The sequence below is a fragment of the Sapajus apella genome, unplaced genomic scaffold (assembly GCF_009761245.1).
Source record: "Sapajus apella isolate SASKATOON/1434 unplaced genomic scaffold, GSC_monkey_1.0 scaffold105, whole genome shotgun sequence".
Classification (NCBI taxonomy): domain Eukaryota; kingdom Metazoa; phylum Chordata; class Mammalia; order Primates; family Cebidae; genus Sapajus; species Sapajus apella.
In genome coordinates, this window is record NW_022437045.1 from 896,270 (window position 1) to 916,060 (window position 19,791).

The window sequence follows — 19,791 nt, forward strand, 5'->3', positions numbered from 1 at the left end:
AAGGCCACCATCACTTCCTATGTCAGAAGAATTGGCTATAATTTTAAATGAAACACTTAATCTTGAGTTTTTAGCTGTCATGTTCTTCACCGTTATAACATAGCCCTACGTGTTACTGAGTTCGAGTCTAGCTAAATATAGGACTGTCAAAAATACCAAAATTTATAAAAATGATTCCCAGGTAGGATTTATTTAAAATCTACTTATGTATTAATATATACAAATAACAAATATAAACAATATCAAAAACCAGGAAACACAATCCCTCATTTAACATTCTCTCTATTATTCAACTTAGAAAGAGCTGGCTCTGTTTTTCTTTTAAAAGAAAAGCATTCCTAAGTGAGCAGTCACTAAAATTACTGGTAATATAGCATAATGTAGTTCACAGTTTTATAGCGCATTTTAATTTTCTTGTGTTTCTTTCCTTCTACTTTCTACCTTTACATCACACTTCATTGTAAACGTTTTCTGTTCTTTTTCCAGTGGGGCCATCTTTCTGTTTTCTTTCATCCTTGCATCTTCAGTGAGGAGGTGGTTGGTGTCTGCGACCCCTGCAGCCCTGTTTTAGCAGTGATGGCTGGCGGAATCATCTAGACTGTACCTCCAAAGTCCCTGCTCTCTCCTCCATGCTAACAGAATGTGGAAATATTCCCGTAGCACCAATCCTTCAGGACAGGAAGAGGCAGGTAGAAAGCAAAAGCCTTGAGGGCCTCACAGTTCGTACCCCCTTCAGGGTGATTAAAGAGGAAGCAGAGAAGCCCAGCCTTATCTTGTTTCTGGTGAAGGTTTGCTTCTGCATTGTTTTCCTGGCTGCTGGTTATGGATGCTAAGAGGAAGCTGATGCTCTAAGCTCCTTCTGGAGCTCTGATGTCTGCTCAACCTTGTAGATGCTCAGAGCACCCACGGCTGGGCTGGGCCTCCCTTGTGGACCATGCCTTGGTCCCCAGCGCTGGCTCTCAAGCTGCCATCAGGTCTGCCCTGTGCCCACACACTGCTGACCAGCTTTGGGTTCTCAGTTGCCTGACGGGGAGTTTGGCCAGATGTCTTAGAGCAACATGGGGGAGTGAGCCAACACACCCTTTGCCCTTCACAATGTTCTTCTCCTTAGGATTAGAAACAACAACTAAAAAGAAGCCCCAACCCACGTCAAGGCTTCTGGCAGAGAGGGATGTGTTCTTCCTAACAGCAGACAGAGTTTTAAATTAGGATGAAAACAACTGTGTCTAGTTCCCAGTTAAGACACTGACACTTGAAGATTTATATAGACCAGGATTCCTTAATTGGGGATGTACATTAGTATCACATGGAAATGTTTTTCAGTACATTCTGACGTAGGTCCCTCTCTATGCCACTGAGTCAGAATCTCCATGCGGGCTTCATCTTCAGAAAATGTGGCTAGGGGATGCTGATAGGTATCTCTGCTCAGAGCCATTGGTTTAGGAAGAATGATCCAGAGCTGGTTGGAGGCCATCTGACAGCCAGGCTGCAGTGTCATGCTCCTCAGGCATTTCATCCCACAGGGCATGTGTTGTTTTGTAGGGCACCGGGGTGTCACTGAGTATGCTAGTCATAGTGAGTGAAGGTAGACAGCTGAACGCTCAGAAGAATGAGTGAGTGTCCAAGTTGTGTTGTTCTTCACTGTGCAAGTGAGGATAGTCAGGTGCCTTCCTGGGGTGAAGGTGGTGCTAAGAGCCTGGAGCCAGGTAGAGGCCACCCCATCACAACCCTGGCTCTGGTATTAATTAGCCAAGAAGCTGTGAAGCACTGTCTTGATTTCTTTTTTTTTCTTTTTTGAGATGGAGTCTCACTCTGTGGCCCAGGCTGGAGTGCAGTGGCACGATCTCAGCTGACTGCAACCTCCATCTTCCAGGTTCAAGCAGTTCTCCTGCCTCAGCCTCCCGAGTAGTGGGATTGCAGGTGTCTGCCACCATGCCCAGCTAATTTTTGTATTTTTAGTAGAGATGGGGTTTCACCATCTTGGCCAGGCTGGTCTTGAACTCCTGACCTCGTGATCCACCTGCTTCAGCCTCCTGAAGTGCTAGGATTACAGGCATGAGCCATCCCATCCGGCGACACTTGCTTGATCTCTCCAGGCTTGCATCTTCTTGCTAGGAAGAAGATTAGATTGGATAATATGTAAGGACCTCTGAAGTTCTAGGCTACTTTGAGGTCAAATTAAAAAGTTTTTAAAAGTATATAAAAGTAACCTATTTTCATTCTAGAAAACCATGAAACAGGCTGGGCACAGTGGCTCACACCTGTAATCCCAACACTTTGGGAGGCCGAGGTGGGTGTATCACGAGATCGGGAGTTCGAGACCAGCCTGGCCAACATGGTGAAACCCCATCTCTACTAAAAATACAAGAATTAGCCGGGCATGATGGCGGGTGCCTGTAATCCCAGTTACTCTGGAGGCTGAGGCAGCAGAATTGCTTGAAACTGGAAGGCAGAGGTTGCAGTGAGCCAAGATTGCGCCATTGCACTCCAGCTTGGGTGAAAGAGCAAAACTCCGTCTCAAAAAAAAAAAAAAGGAAAGAAAAGAAAACCATGAAACACTGGAGTAAGCAAAAAGGAAAGAAAAACCCCATTATCTCATGACCCTGCCTCCCAGAGAACCTTTACATGTGAATTCTTCCTTTTAGTCCTTGTGCAAAGATAAAGACACAGCTATGCATGTGAGCACATATATATTTTACAAAAAAGTGATTGTATACTGTATATGATTTTGTAATCTGTCTTTTAAGTGAACGTATCAGGAACACAGGAACGCCTTTCCATGCCACTAAATGTACATTGGACATCTTTAACATGGGGGCAGAAAGCTTTGTGACCTAGGGCCTGGCCCTGGGGACTGCCTCTGGTTCAACTACTTCCTAGCTATGTAACCTTGAGCAAGTTACTTCATCTCTCTAAATCGTAATTTCCCTCCATGGAAAATGGCTGTCATAGGAACGCCTACTTCATAACGTGTTCTGAGGATGAAGTCAGACCGCGCATGCTACCGACTTAGTGCGGTGTCTGGCCCGTGCAAGGATCAATACATGTTCACTAAGAATGCTGCATATCATTCTGTTTTACTCATGTGCATAATTTAACCAATCCTCTATTATTGCTTATTTGGATTTCTCTTTGCTGTTATACACAAGCTGCACTGATTGTTCCATAGATAAATATTTGTGTATATTAGGATATATTCCTAAAAGCAAAATCACTGAGCTAAAGGCAGGCACATCTGAAAGAAGCCAATACATAGAGCCAGGGTGCCCAACTGAAAGGTTAGCAGCCTATGCGAGTGGCCATTCCCCACCTCTAAGGGATACATGTGTTAGTTTTCCTTTGGTTTTGTTTTTGAATTTAAAGGAGAGGGAAAATGGCTGAAAAATGGTGTCATGGTTTTATTTTACATTTATTTTTATATAAACACTCACTTTGCCCATTTTTCTATTGGAGTGTTTTCCTCTATATTGTTGACTTGTAAGATTGTTCATACATGTACAGTAGCGATCCTTTACTTTCAGTTATTAATTAATTTCTGAGAGCCAGTTTCACACCCAAGTCCCAGGGGTAACAGCTGGTGGTGAATGAGTCAGTTTCCATCCTTGCCTTTGTGGATGTAAAGTTCAGACAGGAAAATGGATATGAAATAAATAATGAAAACCTGTAATCAAGAGTATTACAGGACTATGTAGACGATTGGACTTATCCTGGGAGGCTTCCCACAGGCAGTGATGAGGGAGAAGATGTTGGAGAGACTGGACTTAGCCAGGGATAGACTGGGTAGACAGGGGCTCCAGGAATGTAGGTTGAAATTTTTTTTTTCCCCTAACTGGTTCCTTGTTTTTTTTTTTAAAAAGTAGGCCTGGCACAGTGGCTCATGTCTGTAATCCCAGCACTTTGGGAGGCCAAGGTGGTCGATCATGAGGTCAGGAGTTCAAGACCAGCCTGGCCAATATGGTGAAACTCCACCTCTACTAAAAATACAAAAATTATCCATGCATGGTGGTGGGCACCTGTAGTTTCAGCTACTTGGGAGGCTGAGGCAGAAGAATTGCTTGAACCCAGGAGACAGAGGTTGCAGTAAGCCAAGATCACACCACTGCACTCCAGCCTGGGCCGCAGAGCGCTCCATCTCAAATAAACAAAACAATTCACTTAGCTCATAGTCTATGTTGACATCTTAGAGTTTTATAATTAGTAAAATCAATTAGTATTTATTTTCCTGCATATTTTCTACCTTTTGTGTTTTACTTGGAAAGTATAACCCATGAACTTTTTATTTTTAATTGTTTTCCTTCATTCTACAACCTTTATTTATCATAAATTGACAATTTATAATTGTATAAATTTGTGAGGTACAAAGTGATATTATGTGATATTATAATTTATTCATACAATGTGGAATAATTGAATAAAGCTAGTTAACATATCCATCACCTCAAATACTGGAAAGTGTTTGTGGTGAGAACATTTGAAATGTACTCTCTTAGCAATTTTGAAATGTACAATATGATTAACTACATGCACCATGCATGGCAGTAGACTCAAAAAAGAAAAAATCCGTATCCCCCATATCTGAGACTTTGTACATTTTGACCTTCATCTCCCCATTACCCAGCCCCTGATCTCTGTAACCACCATTCTGTTGTCTGATTCTATGAACTCAATTGTTTTAGATTCTATATTTGAGTGAGAATGTGCAGTATTTGTCGTTCTGTACCTGACTTATTTCACGTAGCATGATGATCTCTAACTTTATCCACGTTGTTGCCAATGATTGAACTTGGCTCTTTTTAAAGGTTGAATAGTATTCCATTGTGTATGTATACCATGTTTGCTTTATCCATTTATCTGTTGATGGACTCTTAGGTTGATTCCTAACTTGGCTATTGTCAATAGTGTTGGAATGAACACAGAAGTGCAGATAGCTCTTTGACACACCAAAGGGTATGTATTCCTTTTCATATAAACCCAGAAGCTAGATCACATGGTAATTCCATTTTTAGTTTTCTAAGAAACTTCCGTGCCATTTTCCATAATAGCCATAATAATTTTTGATGTTACTAGAACTCTTTATCCCAGGTGAGACAGATGTGCATTTAAAATAAACACCAAAGATTGTCCTTCTGTAAGTGTCCTGTGGGGTTGGCCTTAGGGACAGTAAGACTGACCCTTATGCAGCTCTCTTAACCTGTGCTGACTGAAGCATGCAGACTTATGCTTCAGGTAATAGAAACTGGATAGGAGGGAAAAAAAGTATTGATTCACAAGAGAATTGTGAAGGGGAAAAGTTTGTTCTTAATCTCTTCTCTGAGCTATTCCATGTATAGCATCTCACACACTTAGCACATCTATATGGGCCCAGGTTCCTCCATTGGTATAAGAAAAAAAATTAAACTAATTCATGCTGAGATGTGAATGACTAAATAAGTTATCTACCCCTAGTCTATTTTCACTTTAACAGAATACCATAAAAAGGGAATACAGCTAGTGCTTGACTTAACGACCACGGTCGGGACTGCGGACTGGTCATAACACGATTTGGTAGTAAGTTGAGTAGGCTATATGTACAGTTGAAATGGTGCACGCGGAGATGGTAGTGCTGCTGGAAGCTGGTCCGCACTGTCGTACGCCCAGCTGGGCAACGTTTGCGCTGCCAGATGCGGAGCAGTCGTGGCTAGTGATTGTGGTCGTAATGTCGAATGGTTGTAAGTTGCATAGGTGGTAAGTCTATCAATACCTGTAATATAAAATGTGTGTAAGCATTTCCGACATCCAAGTCAGACTGAATGTAGAAGAAATACCCAGAGTAAACAGCTTCAGATATGGTTGGCCAGGGGCTCCCATGACACATCCAAGGTCCTGGGCTTTCTCATCTGTTTCTTCTACCTTTGCTGGGATTGGACTGATGGCTAGCTGCTGAAAGTACTCATGCTGCCACTTTTTCTGCCCTGCTGGAGCGGGGACACACATCCCAATTGGATCACCTTGGAAGCCAACCTGATACTTTGCCAAGTATCCCTTCACCACCCAGGAAAGCTCCCCATGGTCTGGAGACTCAATCACAGCTCTTGTTGGCTGAGGGAGGCCAGACTCCCTGGCAGCATGCAGGGGCGATTACATTCTGTGTAGCTGCCATGGACCTCAGGTGCTTCTAGGACTGATGGAATTGCCTAAAAGTGTGCCCTGCAGAACTGTGGGTCCGTGGGATGGGAATTGGTGTGATTAGAAAAGAGCTCCAGGATCAAATAAGTTGGAGGAATGCCACCTCAAACACGGTTAGCATTGTCTTTACTGTATGAATTTTCAGAGTCTGGATAGAGCAAAGTCTTCATGAATCTGTAGGTGATTATGTTTCCAAATGAATTTGACAATCCTCCTTTTACAAATAGAATTTTGTAAGATGAGGGTCTTGTATCATTCCTTGGCTGTTGTCAGTTGTGCTTGGTGTGGCAGAGGCCTCCCAGGGACAGACTGCCTTGCACTGTGGGCTCTGCCCTTGCACACATTCATAGATCTATGGGGAGCTCCGCCCTGCTCCATCTCATAGTGATGTTCATCTGTTAACCAGCTGTGGAATATGATGGGGTTCTAATTTTTAACCTTGTAAAGCTCACGGAAGGCTCTGATATTCTACAACAATACAGTCTTAGTTTGGGTGTCCCCTGGAAGTCAGAGATAGTGTTTAATTTGTATGATAGAAAGTGGACACTTAATAGTTTGCCAACTGGCTGAAAATAGTGAGATTTTGATACACTGCATTTCTTTCTCAAAAAAGTCTCGTTTAAAATCACTGCTGTAAGTAGCCATTTCTAAAGAATTATTCTTTTCCTAGAAAAAATGTGTTGTCCTTTAATCAAAGGACATTATGTTATGTTGATATAATGTAAAGGTTTCGTAGTAAGCAGGTGCTAAGCACGTTTCATTCCTTGTGCACGTCTCCTTTTTCTGTTATAGTTCCTGCTAGTTGATGACAGTAACTGTAGATTGTAGGACGGTCAATAAGAGAAAAGAGAAGCTGCTACTTATTTATCAGAATGTGTACGTTCATGAATTGAGGCAGTGCTAATTCAAATACCTACGGTGAGTATTTTCTGTAAGCCTTTCATGGGGGAATGGAGAGCCTCTTTCAACAATGAAATAATTATTGCAACTGGAAAGTGGGGAGAAGAGGAGGCAAGGAGCCAGTTTTTCTCTAGCAAATGCAGCATGTATTCAGAGGGTCAGACCAACATCTCTAGAGGAGTCACAGCACAGGTCCATCATGGAAGAGTGCCAGGTGTGCATTTGTACTGCCTTTTATAAGTGTGTGTATGTGGATGTATGCATGGATTTGATGTAAAGAGTGGCTCCAATAAGGATGGTTGTGGTAGAGTGTGGGAACCAGGAAGGGGCTGTAGACATCTGGGTTTTAAATTAAGCACTTGGCTCTTAAACCAAATCTGTCATGAAGTCATCACGATTGACTAAACATACAACCAAAGAGCTGACGCTGTGGACACAAGGACATTAAGATGGGACCTCTTTTCTTCCAATTTCATGTCACTCTTTGGAGAGTTAGACTCTAGTGCTCTCAAGAATTATGGATGGTTGTTAAAATTCATGTTCCAGGGACTTCTTTCCCCAGAATTCAAGTTCAGTAGGTCGGGGGTGGGAGCCTAGAATCTGCATTTTCAGCAGATTTCAACTCTATCAGATGTTTCTGATAGAGTTAGTGTGTGCTCAGAGCCACCTTCAGAACCACTGGTCTGGAAGGCTCCATTTCTGGGCAGCGAATGGACCTGCCGTCTCCTTGCTGGATGAAGCCTGCCAGTAAACCATGCAGCCTGACCGTGCTATCCAGATAATACTGCAGATGGAACCCAGATGAGTCATATGTAAATTTATTAAGTTCAAATGTTCTTATAAGCAACTTATGCTTTTCAAAAATCAGGTTATAATAGATTTTGGAGGGAGTCTTGGAGTTTGCTTGACAGAAACAATACCAAATGCAGATCTGGGGACATTGCCACCCAAGCAGTGGATTCTGTAATTGCAGGAACATACATCTTTGTTGATGATCAGATGACTAATTATACTGGACTTCTCTGCAAGAGTCCTGTTGTGCGTTACATATTTTTGGCCTCTTATTATCTGGAATGCAGTAAACCAGCTGCATGTTAAAAGCCCTTCATTCACCTTAAAAGTGTCCCAGGAGGTTATTTCTTTCTGTCCCACAGAGTTTAGAGCCTCCCCTGAGGAATGGGCCTCAATCTTTGCTAAATTAACTCTTCAGGTATTTTTCTATCAGGATTGGATATGGGGAATCTCAACTGCACGTAAATTACAGAGTCAGAACTCTGTGGGACATTTATGTAAATTGTAGCCTTGAGTTTAATCCTAAAATGGTTTAGATTTTATGCAAAACTAGTTTAACACTGATCATTGCTGTACTCTCAGGCCGCTGATAAAATGATGCGAATAACATGGAACTTTTTTCAATGTTTATTTTTGTTTTGCTGGTCTTTAATAATGTAGGCAGATTTTTTTTTTTTTTTTTTTTTTTTGGTGGGCCAGTCTCTCAAAGTTCATCATGTAACTCAGGCTATTAGTGTTTCTCAAAGTCCAACTCACAATACTGTTGTCAAAATCTAAGCTGGAAAGAAATGTCTTTTGTCAGATCAAAATCCCATCTAAGTGCTGTGAAACAATGCCATTCTTCTATTAAATGTGTATTCAAGTAACAGTGCAACAATTAGGTAATTCGAATGTTTCTCTGCCTGTCATAGCAACTAGGAAGATACACAGTCACTTCCATGTTGATGGCATAATCTTAGCATCACCTACTGGAGTGGCCGTGAAACACTGATGGCTCTTTTCCTGATTATCATCAGAAAGTATCTACTGTATGAAAACTAAAATTACTGTGGTTGGCCAAGATTCCTCAGAGATAAGCTAGATTTTGTCCTAACTGGGAAATTCTAAATGCACAACTCATGCAGACTTAAATAAGATAACAAATGTTAAAATTCTGAGTAGAACGTAAAGCTCTATTCGTGTTAGAGACTATTTCTGTGGTTCTTGCGGGTACCTATGGCAGCTAGCAGCCTGGTAGGCTCATGGAATTTAGAGCTATTGACAATCTGAAATTATCCTGGGGCCATATTGGGATTTCAAATTATTGATATACACAGCCAGTAAGCCTTAACCCTAACCATTTCAGACCAAAATATTTTCTTTCCTTCTTTGGCTCAGAAATCTGGGGGTTGCAATCCAAAATCTGTCAGAGTACTTGAACAGATTTTAAATCCAGGTTTTTTTTTAAATTGCATTTTAGGTTTTGGGGTACATGTGAAGAACATGCAAGATTGTTGCATAGGTACACACAAGGCAGTGTGATGTGCTGCTTCCTCCCCATCACCTATATCAGGCATTTCTCCCCATGCTATCCCCAACTCCCCCCCCCCACGCTGTCCCTCCCCTATTTTCCCCTACAGACAGTGTGGCAATTCCTCAAGGACTTAGACATAGAAATTCCATTTGACCCAGCAATCCCATTACTGGGTATATATCCAAAGGATTATAAATCATTCTACTATAAGGACACGTGCACACGAATGTTCATTGCAGCACTGTTTACAATAGCAAAGACCTGGAACCAACCCAAATGCCCATCGATGATAGACTGGACAGGGAAAATGTGGCACATATACACCATGGAATACTATGCAGCCATCAAAAATGATGAGTTTGTGTGCTTTGTAGGGACATGGATGAACCTGGAAACCATCATTCTCAGCAAACTGACACAAGAACAGAAAATCACACACTGCATGTTCTCACTCATATGTGGGTGTTGAACAATGAGAACACATGGACACAGGGAGGGTAAATCCAGGTTTTATAAAAGGCTTTGGCCCTAACTTTGGGCCAGTGACTCTCAATTATGGTTGTTGTTCCCTCTACCCCCAGGGGACATTGGCATTTTTGCTTTTCACAACTGGGTAGAGCACTGCTGACACATAGTGGGCATGTACCAGGGTGCCAAACCTCCCACATTCTATTATGCACAAGACAGTTGGCGCCCCTCTCCCAGCCTAAGAATGATCTGGCCCCAAATTTCAAGAGTGTTGAAGTTGAGAACTGCTTCTGGCCATCAGGGGATCACACTGGGTATGTTTCTGGGGGCTGGCATTTCATCAAGGTGAGAACCAGGCTGCTTTGTTTTCTCAGAAGGTCTTCAGTTCTGCATCCGGCATCAAAGACTCAGAGATTCTTTTCTTTTTTCATAATAACTTTAACATGCCTATGAATCGTCATTCCTCACAGAGCCTCAGCTTATCAATTCAAATCATCTAAAGAGTCCCCTTTAATTGACTCTGTGGCTTACTGATACGGAGGCCCTTAGCAGGGTTGTCAACTCTAAAAACAACTAAGAATTTGCCAAAAGGTCAACAGAGTTTTAATTTGAAGGGGACATTCCAAAGAATATTTTGCCCATGTATTCTTTCCATGTCTCTAAAATCTTTCCCTGCCTTGAGTAGATGTTGAGAAGAAAAAACATACAAGTTAACAAATACACATTTTATTATCTTAGTTTTCCAAATATTTTCAAATCGGAGTGATGTGATAGTAAGCCCCCGAGTTAGGCTGAGCTAATGAAAGACACCTGTAGAAAGTCTTAGAAGTGTTGTGATGATGATCACTTAAGGTTTTTCTATTTTTTTTCGGTGTGGTGTGACTTAGCATTCATATGAAGAGTATTTCTGTGACTCTTTAGCAGCAGTGTACACCTCTTGCAACCTAACAGCGTTAGTTTCTGAGAGATACAACACAAGAAAGAGATCAGGCCTAAATCCAAGACTGTTTTCCTCTCATACTGAGTCTCTCTGGGTGATCCAGAAACCTCGAATGTCAGAGCCTACACCAGAGCCAGCTTGAAGCTTCAGACCCTCACCTCTCCACCCCAGGTAATGACCTGTTTCAGAATACAGATCCATTGCTCCTCCTAAGGGGAAGGTATCCTAAGTCTCAAGTTTCACCCTCCAGAGAGATGGCAAAGGAAGCTGGAGGTTTCTTTAACCTGTAAGTCTTTTCTGGAGATTCTGCAGAATGGGATAGGTGGATACCAAGTGACAGCAACCTTTGTGAGAGGCCTTAATGCGGAGTTTGGGCTGAAGGAGAAATGAAAGGTGTGGAGTAGGACCGACATTAGAGGCGAAGACTTTCCTTGTCTATCACTTTTTACATAAACACACCAGCAATATAGTCTTTTTGGCATATAGTACCTGGAAAATAAATTAATCTCATTTCAATGAACTTAGATACTTCCTTTTAGTAGGAAGTCAGTGCTAGCTAATAGTAAGCCTGCTGACGTGCTCAGTTGCAGTGACTAATTAAACCCAGATGCCTGCCTCTTAATTGGTTTTGATCTTTTACCCTGAATTTTTCTATATGACTTAATAATTTAAGACAACTCACTTCACCTTGAGGATGTGAGCAGGGTAGAAATGGTAAATAGCAGGTAAAAAAAAAAGAGATGTGAAGTTTTAAAGCTAATGGCTTTTTACTAACATGATGCTAATGTGGAACCTCTACTCACTGCAACATGAGCCAGGAAACGACTAGATTGTTTTGCTGTGTTGTTTAATTTGCGGGGGGCCCCATAGACATGGGCAGTTTCACCAGCATGACTTTATTTCTCAGCTGCTCTACCCCTCAGTCATGGGCTTGGCATCCTCCACCATCCTTCTTGGTAACACCTCTACTCCCTTCTTCGACTCTATGTTTACCCTTGCCTAAGGCTTGATCAACTTTAAAAAATCTTTTAAAATAGGTGAATTCCGGCTGGGTGTGGTGGCTCACACCTGTAATTCTAGCACTTTGGGAGACCAAGGTGGGTGGATCTCCTGAAGCTAGGAGTTCGAGGCTAGCCTGACCAAGGTGGTGAAACCCCATTTCTACCTAAAATATAAAATTAGCCGGGTGTGGTGGTACCTGCTTGCAATCCCAGCTACTTGGAGCTACTTGGAAGGCTGAGAATGGAGAATCACTTGAACCTGGGAGGCGGAGGTTGCAGTGAGCCAATATTGTGCCATTGTACTCCAGCCTGGGCAACAAGAGCAAAACTCTGTCAAAAAAAAAAAAAAAAAGGTAAATTTCTTTGCAAGGAAATCAGCCTACTGGTTCCCTCTATGCTATTACAAACTGGTCCAGGCATTACAGAACAGAAGAAATCCTGTGCTTTCAGTTCTATGACTTCTGAAATGATTGGTTTTAGAGGCACCAGCATTGATGGGGTCCTTCCCAACTGTCCTTAGCATTTTCTGTCACCCTGAGTCTTCTCTTTCTGTTAGTTCTGGTTCTGTGTGCTGCAGGGAACCTTAGGGGTCCACCACCCTAACCCATTGGCTAATGAAAAACCAAGGCTCCCAAGTCATGAGGACTAGGTATATTCTCCTTTTAGTCTGGTGCTTTTCCTATGATATTCTATGGTCTTAATCTTAAGATGATTTGGAGCTGAACTCTGGGCATTATTGTTTAAAATAAGGATGTCATACTAATTTGGACATCCTAGAGTGAGTCCATGATCATTCATCTTAAGTTTACTGAAGTATAATCTTGCATCAGAAAGGGGTTTTCTAAGTCACCGTCTCATAAAGTATGCTCTCCTGAACACCCATCCTATCCAATGGTAGAGAAGACAGTTTTAAACACATGTACGCATTTGGGAGACATTACATATTGTATGTAGCTCTTAGAGAATCAAAATGCATGTTATTAGTACATTATAGTCTCAGGGAATTCTCAAAGCATTCAGATTCATTCATCTATGTTTAACTCTGTGTTTCCCAGAACTACTTAACCATAAATTCCTCATATTTCCTACTTATCCCTACTAATCACATCTCCAGGATTAGTGGGGATTATAGTTCACTGGAATAGACTTTGAGAAATGATGTTCTAAGCAAAGACATGGGAGGACTCTCATTTTTTTTTGTTTTGATTGTCAGAGTCCCTGACATTTGAAGTTCCCCAGGAAGTCATATTTTGCCATAATACATAATGTCAGTCCCCATTTCAGCATCTGGTACGCATCATGTAACACCTATTTACATCATCTCATCTGTGTCCTTTGCCAGCGCGGTGTCTTTCTGGTCCGTAGTCCCTCTGAATTCACCAGGTTGTAAACTCCTGACAGTGCAATGTGTTTCAACTCCAAAGGGATACTGCAGTTCTTGTGCAAGAGGTGGGATTTCATGGAGTCCACAGAAGTGAGGTTAGAGAACAGCTCAAAGCATTACTACCCAAAGTCATTTGCAAAAGAGATTCTGGGAGAGTTAACCCACTTGAGAACTAAAGAAGAAAAATTCTCCTTGAAGAGGTCCTTTACATTCCTTGTTAGTTGTATTCCTAGGTATTTTATTCTCTTTGTGGCAATTGTGAATGGAAATGTTTACAATAGCAAAGACCTGGAACCAACCCAAATGCCCATTGACGATAGACTGGATAGGGAAAATGTGGCACATATACACCATGGAATATTATGCAGCCATCAGAAACGATGAGTTTGGGTCCTTTGTAGGGACATGGATGAACCTGGAAACCATCATTCTCAGCAAACTGACAGAAGAGCAGAAGATCAAACACCGCATGTTCTCACTCATAGGCGGGTGTTGAACAATGAGAACACATGGACACAGGGAGGGGAGCACTACACACTGGGGTCAGTTGGGGGGAAATAGGGGAGGGATGGTGGGGTGTGGGGAGCTGGGGAGAGATAGCAGGGGGAGAAATGCCAGATGTAGGTGATGGGGAGGAAGGCAGCAAATCACACTGCCACGTGTGTTCCTATGCAACAATTTTGCATGTTCTTCACATGTACCCCAAAATGTAAAATGCAGTAAAATAAATAAATGGGAAAAAAAAAAGAAAAATTCAATAAGGATGAAGACTAGATGGAGTCTCCAAAATGAAAACTGAATCTTCAAAAAATAAGAGATGCTGCTGGAAAAATTAATGACTCTTTTTTTTTGGGGTAAAATAACCTACTTTATAATCAAGCTATGAAAATAAAACATGAAATAAAGGCCATTAGATAACTTTATTAGAAATTTAGCACAACTTACCTGCTTCTCAAGTGTTTGTTTCTGTTCATCCTGAGAATTAATGCATTAATTTTTAGTTTTCACCCAAAATGAAGTCTTAGAAGCTATCTCTCCCCATCATTATTTTTTTATTTTTTGAGGCAGAGTTTCGCTCTTGTTGCCCAGGCTGGAGTGCAACGGCATGATCTCAGCTCACTGCAATCTCTGTCTCCTGGGTTCAGGCAATTCTCCTGCCTCAGCCTCCTGAGTAGCTGGGATTACAGGCGCGCGCCACCATGCCCAGCTAATTTTTTGTATTTTTAGTAGAGACAGGGTTTCTCCATGTTGACCAGGATGGTCTCGATCTCTTGACCTCGTGATCACCCACCTCAGCCTCCCAAAGTGCTGGGATTACAGGAATGAGCCACCGCGCCTGGCTCCCCGTCATTATTTATCACTAGTTTTGGTCTCTCTCCGTATTCACTCTAAGTGCATTGGCGCCACTCCCATTTTGTTGCCAATTATCCTCAGTTGAGGCAAACTTCTTGTCTTGCAGACAGGATTTTAGTGGCTATTTTAAAAATAGTATTTCAGAGGATAAGTGGTTTTCAGGACCTTAAAAGTGTTCTTCATATTACCCATGGATGTTGCTAATTAAAAATAATTACTGGGCCAGGTGCGGTGGCTCATGCTGTAATTCCAGCAGTTTGGGAGGCTGAGGCCAGCAGATTGCCTGAGGTTAGGAGTTTGAGACCAGCCTGGCCAACATGACAAAACCCTGTATCTACTAAGAACACAAAAATTAGCTGGGTGTGGTGGCATGTACCTGTAATCCCAGGTACTGGAGAGGCTGAGACGAGAACTGCTTGAACCTGAGAGGCGGAGGTTGCAGTGAGCTGAGATCACACCACTGTGCTTCAGCCTGGGCAACAGAGCAAGACTGTGTCTCAAAATATTAATAATAATAATTATTGAATGCAAACATAAGTCCACTGAGCTAGTGCTGCCTGGAGATTATAAGCGTGAGCCTGGAGCCAGGCTTCCGGGGTTCAAAGCTCAGTTTCTCCCCTGCTGTCTGTGACCTTGGACACTGTTCTTAGCTTCTCTGAGCTGCAGCTTTCTGAAATGTATGTAATAGTAACAGCATTCACTTTACAGAAGCATAGTGAAGCTTTAAGGAGTCAATGTCTGGGTTAGTTTCCCAGGGTTGTCATGACAAAGTGCTATAAACAGTGTAGCATAAACAACAGAAGTGTGTTCACTCCCAGTTCTAGAGGCTAGAAGTCTGAGGTCAAGGTATTGGCAGAGTTGGCTTCTTCTGAGGGTTCATTGTGAGGGAAGGATGTGTTCCATTCCTCTCTCCGAGCTTCTGGTAGCCTTGGATTGCAGATGGCATTCTCTCTGTCTCTTCACATCCTCTTCCCTCTATGCATGTCTACCTCTGTGTCCACCCCCCCCCCATTTTAAAAGGACACCAGTCATATTGAATTAGAGTCTACACTAATGGCCTCATCTCAACTGGATTACGTTTGTAGACTCCATCTCCAAATAAGGTCACATTCTGAGATATTTGGGGTTTGGAGTCCATTGCATCTTTTCTATGGGGATATAATTCAACCCATGACAATACCTAGGAGTGCCACAAACATGGCACATGGTGCATTAATTAAATATGGATAAGTATTAGGTCAAACCATATAAACTGCAGATATTTGACCGTTTAACCTACAAAATGGTAATATAACATGAATTAACATGTTTTTTCTTTTGCCTTTTTTTCAACAATCTGTCTAGGTGCTCACTGTCCCTGACACAACTTGACATTTTCTGGGCAGCCCATGTGAGACAGGTTGTGGTGCAGGCAGGAGGAGGCTGTGCTGACTCACTCTGCCTCTCTAGTTCTGACCAATCTTCTATTTCAACTCCGGGATTCCGTCCTTAATCTTCATCTTCTGAGTGATGCAGATTTACTGTGAAACTGCCCAAGTGTAATTGTCAGGCCTGTCCTGTGTAAGGGACCCTTCCCAAGGCTCTGAGAGAGTCCCTAGACATGTATTCACACGTGGATATTCGATTCGTAAAACTTGCACAAAGAAGACATTTTAAACTTCAGTCAGTTAAGACCACGACGTCTTTGCACTTCCACTTCTCTTCCCACACTTCTCCTCCTCTTGGGCCATATCGGAGCTGCCGTGGACAATTTTGAAATGACCCAAGGGGAAGATGAGATGGGCATATGTTTGCTGCTAGTTGAGTGGAATACACGTCTGTGATTTGCAGTCCCTTCCACGTATGATGGAGTATAGCTGGCTGTGCAAGTGGAGAAACAACTTCTGGGAATGCCAACTTGAGGAGCATCTGGAAGATGCCATCTTGAATCCAGCACTCTCTCTCCCCAGCCGGAAGTGTGTGTTGGTGGTGGGGTTAGAAACAAGGTTAGTACGGAGGCGGGGTCAGTTTGTGAAAATTTCACCAAATGTGTTACATTGGTAAGAGATTTGGCTCTTACCGACACTCAGTCAAAATGGAGGTTCTTTCTTGCCAAGAATGTATTTGTTAATGCATCTTTCTATCAACCATGCTAGAGGAAAGACTCAGCCATCTTTCTGTTCTCTGTATGGAATATATTAAACCATTCTTGTCTTATGAAAAGGGGATCGAAGGACATTCAGCAAAGTTATGAAGAAAAGTATTACAGAAGTATGCTGGTTATTTAGTTAATAAAAATATTATGCTTCTGTTGGGTTTTTATGATCTGTGTTGAATTTGTCAGCTTAAATTGTCTATGTAATTTGTTGAGATTTCTTTTCTCAGTTATGTGTAAAATATACTTCCAGAACAATTCTATATTTATAATTTTGTACTCTTTTTCTTCAAGGGGGGCCCTAAGATTATATCGTCTTCCAGTGCACTAAGGCTAGATCCTTCGATGCCTCTTGACTTCTTTATCTTAAGATCTGGCTGCTCTTTGTGGCATCCAACTAATTGTTTTTATCCTATTCAAGCCATTTTAGTATCCAATGATAAAATGAATGTTATTTTAATATGCTGTTGACTTACAGATAAATTAATGGTGCTATTGCATAGGGAGAAGTACTCTGAGGCCTTCACGTCCCTGCAGGCTCAGCCCGTTTGAGTGAATCTGTGGCAGTAGTGTCTTTCCTGTACGTGCTGAACATCTTGGTGTGAATGGAGGAATTGGTTATTTATTTATAGCATGAGGGACTATTGCAGTCATGTAACAATTAAACAATGTCTTCTTAATTCTATAAACGCCTATGTTTTATTAATGTTCAAATAAATTATTGATATTTTATTATAACATAAGTGAGTTCTAGTCCTAACTAGGTGGCATTTGACTATTGTTGACTATATACTTTTTTATTTTATAAAAAATTTTCTAAGCCTCTTTTTTATTCATAGGATGTTGAAAAGGTCATAATGACATTATTTGTCTGCGGAACATGCTGTCAGGACCAGGCCTGATCCACAGTGAGAGGAAGTGGATACAAATTTCTAAGCAGCTTTATTCCCCCAAATCGACTCTTGTTGTCATTTGTTTGTTATTTGAGATTATATTTGGTTATTTTATTTGAGCTAAATGCATTTCAACCTTATTTTATATGGCACACTTAGCTTCAGAAAGATGAAAATTTATGTATTTTGGTTCTAAGAAAAACTGCAATAAAAGGATTTTAGATATTTAGGTGACCAGTTGAAGTAGAATATAGCTAGAAAAGTCTGGGCTACCTTTAATTCTGTGACTATCCTGAGTATCGCTAAATGTTGGGGCAACCAAAGCTTGTTGATTTAAAAGAAATAGCCGGTTCAATGTTAGTGTATCTGCATGTTTAAATGTTTGCTCCTATTCTTCTTCCTAGGGTGGACTACATGTTCCACCTCGTGCCTTTACCACAAGACACAACACACAGAGCTGGTTAGGACTGCAAATCATGAGTCTTGAAATAACGTTTTCTGGCTTTGCCTTCAATCATTGCAAATCTTGCAGAGTTGTCCTTAAATTATTCAAATTGTGTTATAAAAAGGAAACAAAAAGAACAATGTCGGTGTCACATCAAAATGACTATAACGCCATACAAAAAGAAAAACTGTTAAATTTGATTTCATCCATTCATTATTGGAAACAGACTTTTAGATACAGAAAGATTTCTAGTCATGTGGTCCAACTTGAGTTCTTGAACATAAGACTCAGTCTGTCCCAAACATTGCCTGACAGGTTGAAATAGAATCATTCATGTTTCCAATCTGCAAATCTTTCCTGAGCTGCTCCTATGTGTTGGGCACAGTTTTTCCTATTGGGGGATAATGGTTCATGAGACACTGGGCTTTTCATCCTCGGAAAGCTTCATTTTTAGAGTGATGGAAATTAAACCAGTGAACAAATACGTATGTCATAGAAGTATTGCATGAATACAGAGAGAGTAAGAGGAGAGAAGGCATGGTAGAATGAGATATCTGAGAAGGCTTCTCCGAGGTGCTGACATTTGAGTAGAGAAGTGAGATGCAGTGAATGGGAAGGAGTTGTGTGAGGTTCTAAGAAAAGAGCTTTCCAGATGGTTGGAACAGTGCATGCCAATGTTTGAGGTGGGAACAGGATGGCTTCTTCAGGGAAGAGCAAAAGACCAGTGTGATGAAAATGAAGTGACTGGCTGCTCATGTTGGGAACCATGGGATAGGAGAAGCCAGGCAGGGAAGGGGTGTGCTTTGATACCCAGTGTAAAAAGATTGCTGGTCACCATGTGGAAAAGACTGTAGGAGCTGGAGCAGCCTTTAGCCATCAGTGTCTGCTGAGAAACCATCCCAAAATGTAGTGCAGTCGTCCCTTGATATCTGTGGTTATCAGGACCCTCTTCCTTGGATGCCAGAAATCCACAGATGACTCAACTGCCTGCTACAAAATGGAGCATTTGCATATCACCTACACACATCCCCCCATATACTTTAAATCATCTCTATAGTGTACCTAATACAATGCAAATGTTATATAAATAAGTTATTATACTGTATTATTTAGGGAATAATGGCAAAGAAAAAAGTGTACATGTTCACATGTTCAGTACTGATGAATTTTTTCTTGAGACGGAGTCTCACTCTTGTTGTCACGCTGGAGAGCAGTGGTGTGATCTTAGTTCACTGCAACCTCCGCCTCCTGGGTTCAAGTGATTCTCCTTCCTCAGCCTCCCAAGTAGCTGGGACTACAAGTGCGCACCACTATGCCCAGCTAATTTTTGTATTTTTAGTAGAGATGGGGTTTCACTAGTTTGGCCAGGCTGGTCTCTAACTCCTGACCTCAGGTAATCCACCTGCGTCACCCAAAGTGCTGAGATTACAGGCATGAGCCACTGATGAATGTTTTATTAAAGAATATTTACTATCTGCTCTTGGTTGGATCCACAGGTGTGGAACCTACGGATACAGAGGGCTGATAGTAGTTTAGAGCAATAGCCATGCATTGAACTCCCAAGTCTCTCAGTCAACGATTTGAGCTGGACCTGGCAGGTGGTCTGCTATGCTTAACTATTTCAGTTCTGAGGGGCAGGGTATTGATGGAATTTTGTGTGGGTAGAGAAGTCTTCATGGAGGATCTAATACTTGGCACTGTCTCCAAACATGTGGTGGGTCCAGGCAGATAAGTGAGGGCATTCTCGGGGAGGGAAAGCCTGAACAAATGAAGCAAGGCATGATGCATGTGGTGTGCTGGTGA

At 41.8% G+C, this 19,791-nt stretch overlaps 1 non-coding gene across 1 annotated transcript; it reads right to left on the minus strand.

The window, feature by feature from the left end:
- Positions 1–10,263: 10,263 nt before the first annotated feature.
- LOC116536951 lies at positions 10,264–10,339 on the minus strand. Its single transcript, XR_004262899.1, has one exon. It is a non-coding gene; the product is annotated as a small nucleolar RNA SNORD28 (small nucleolar RNA).
- Positions 10,340–19,791: the final 9,452 nt, after the last annotated feature.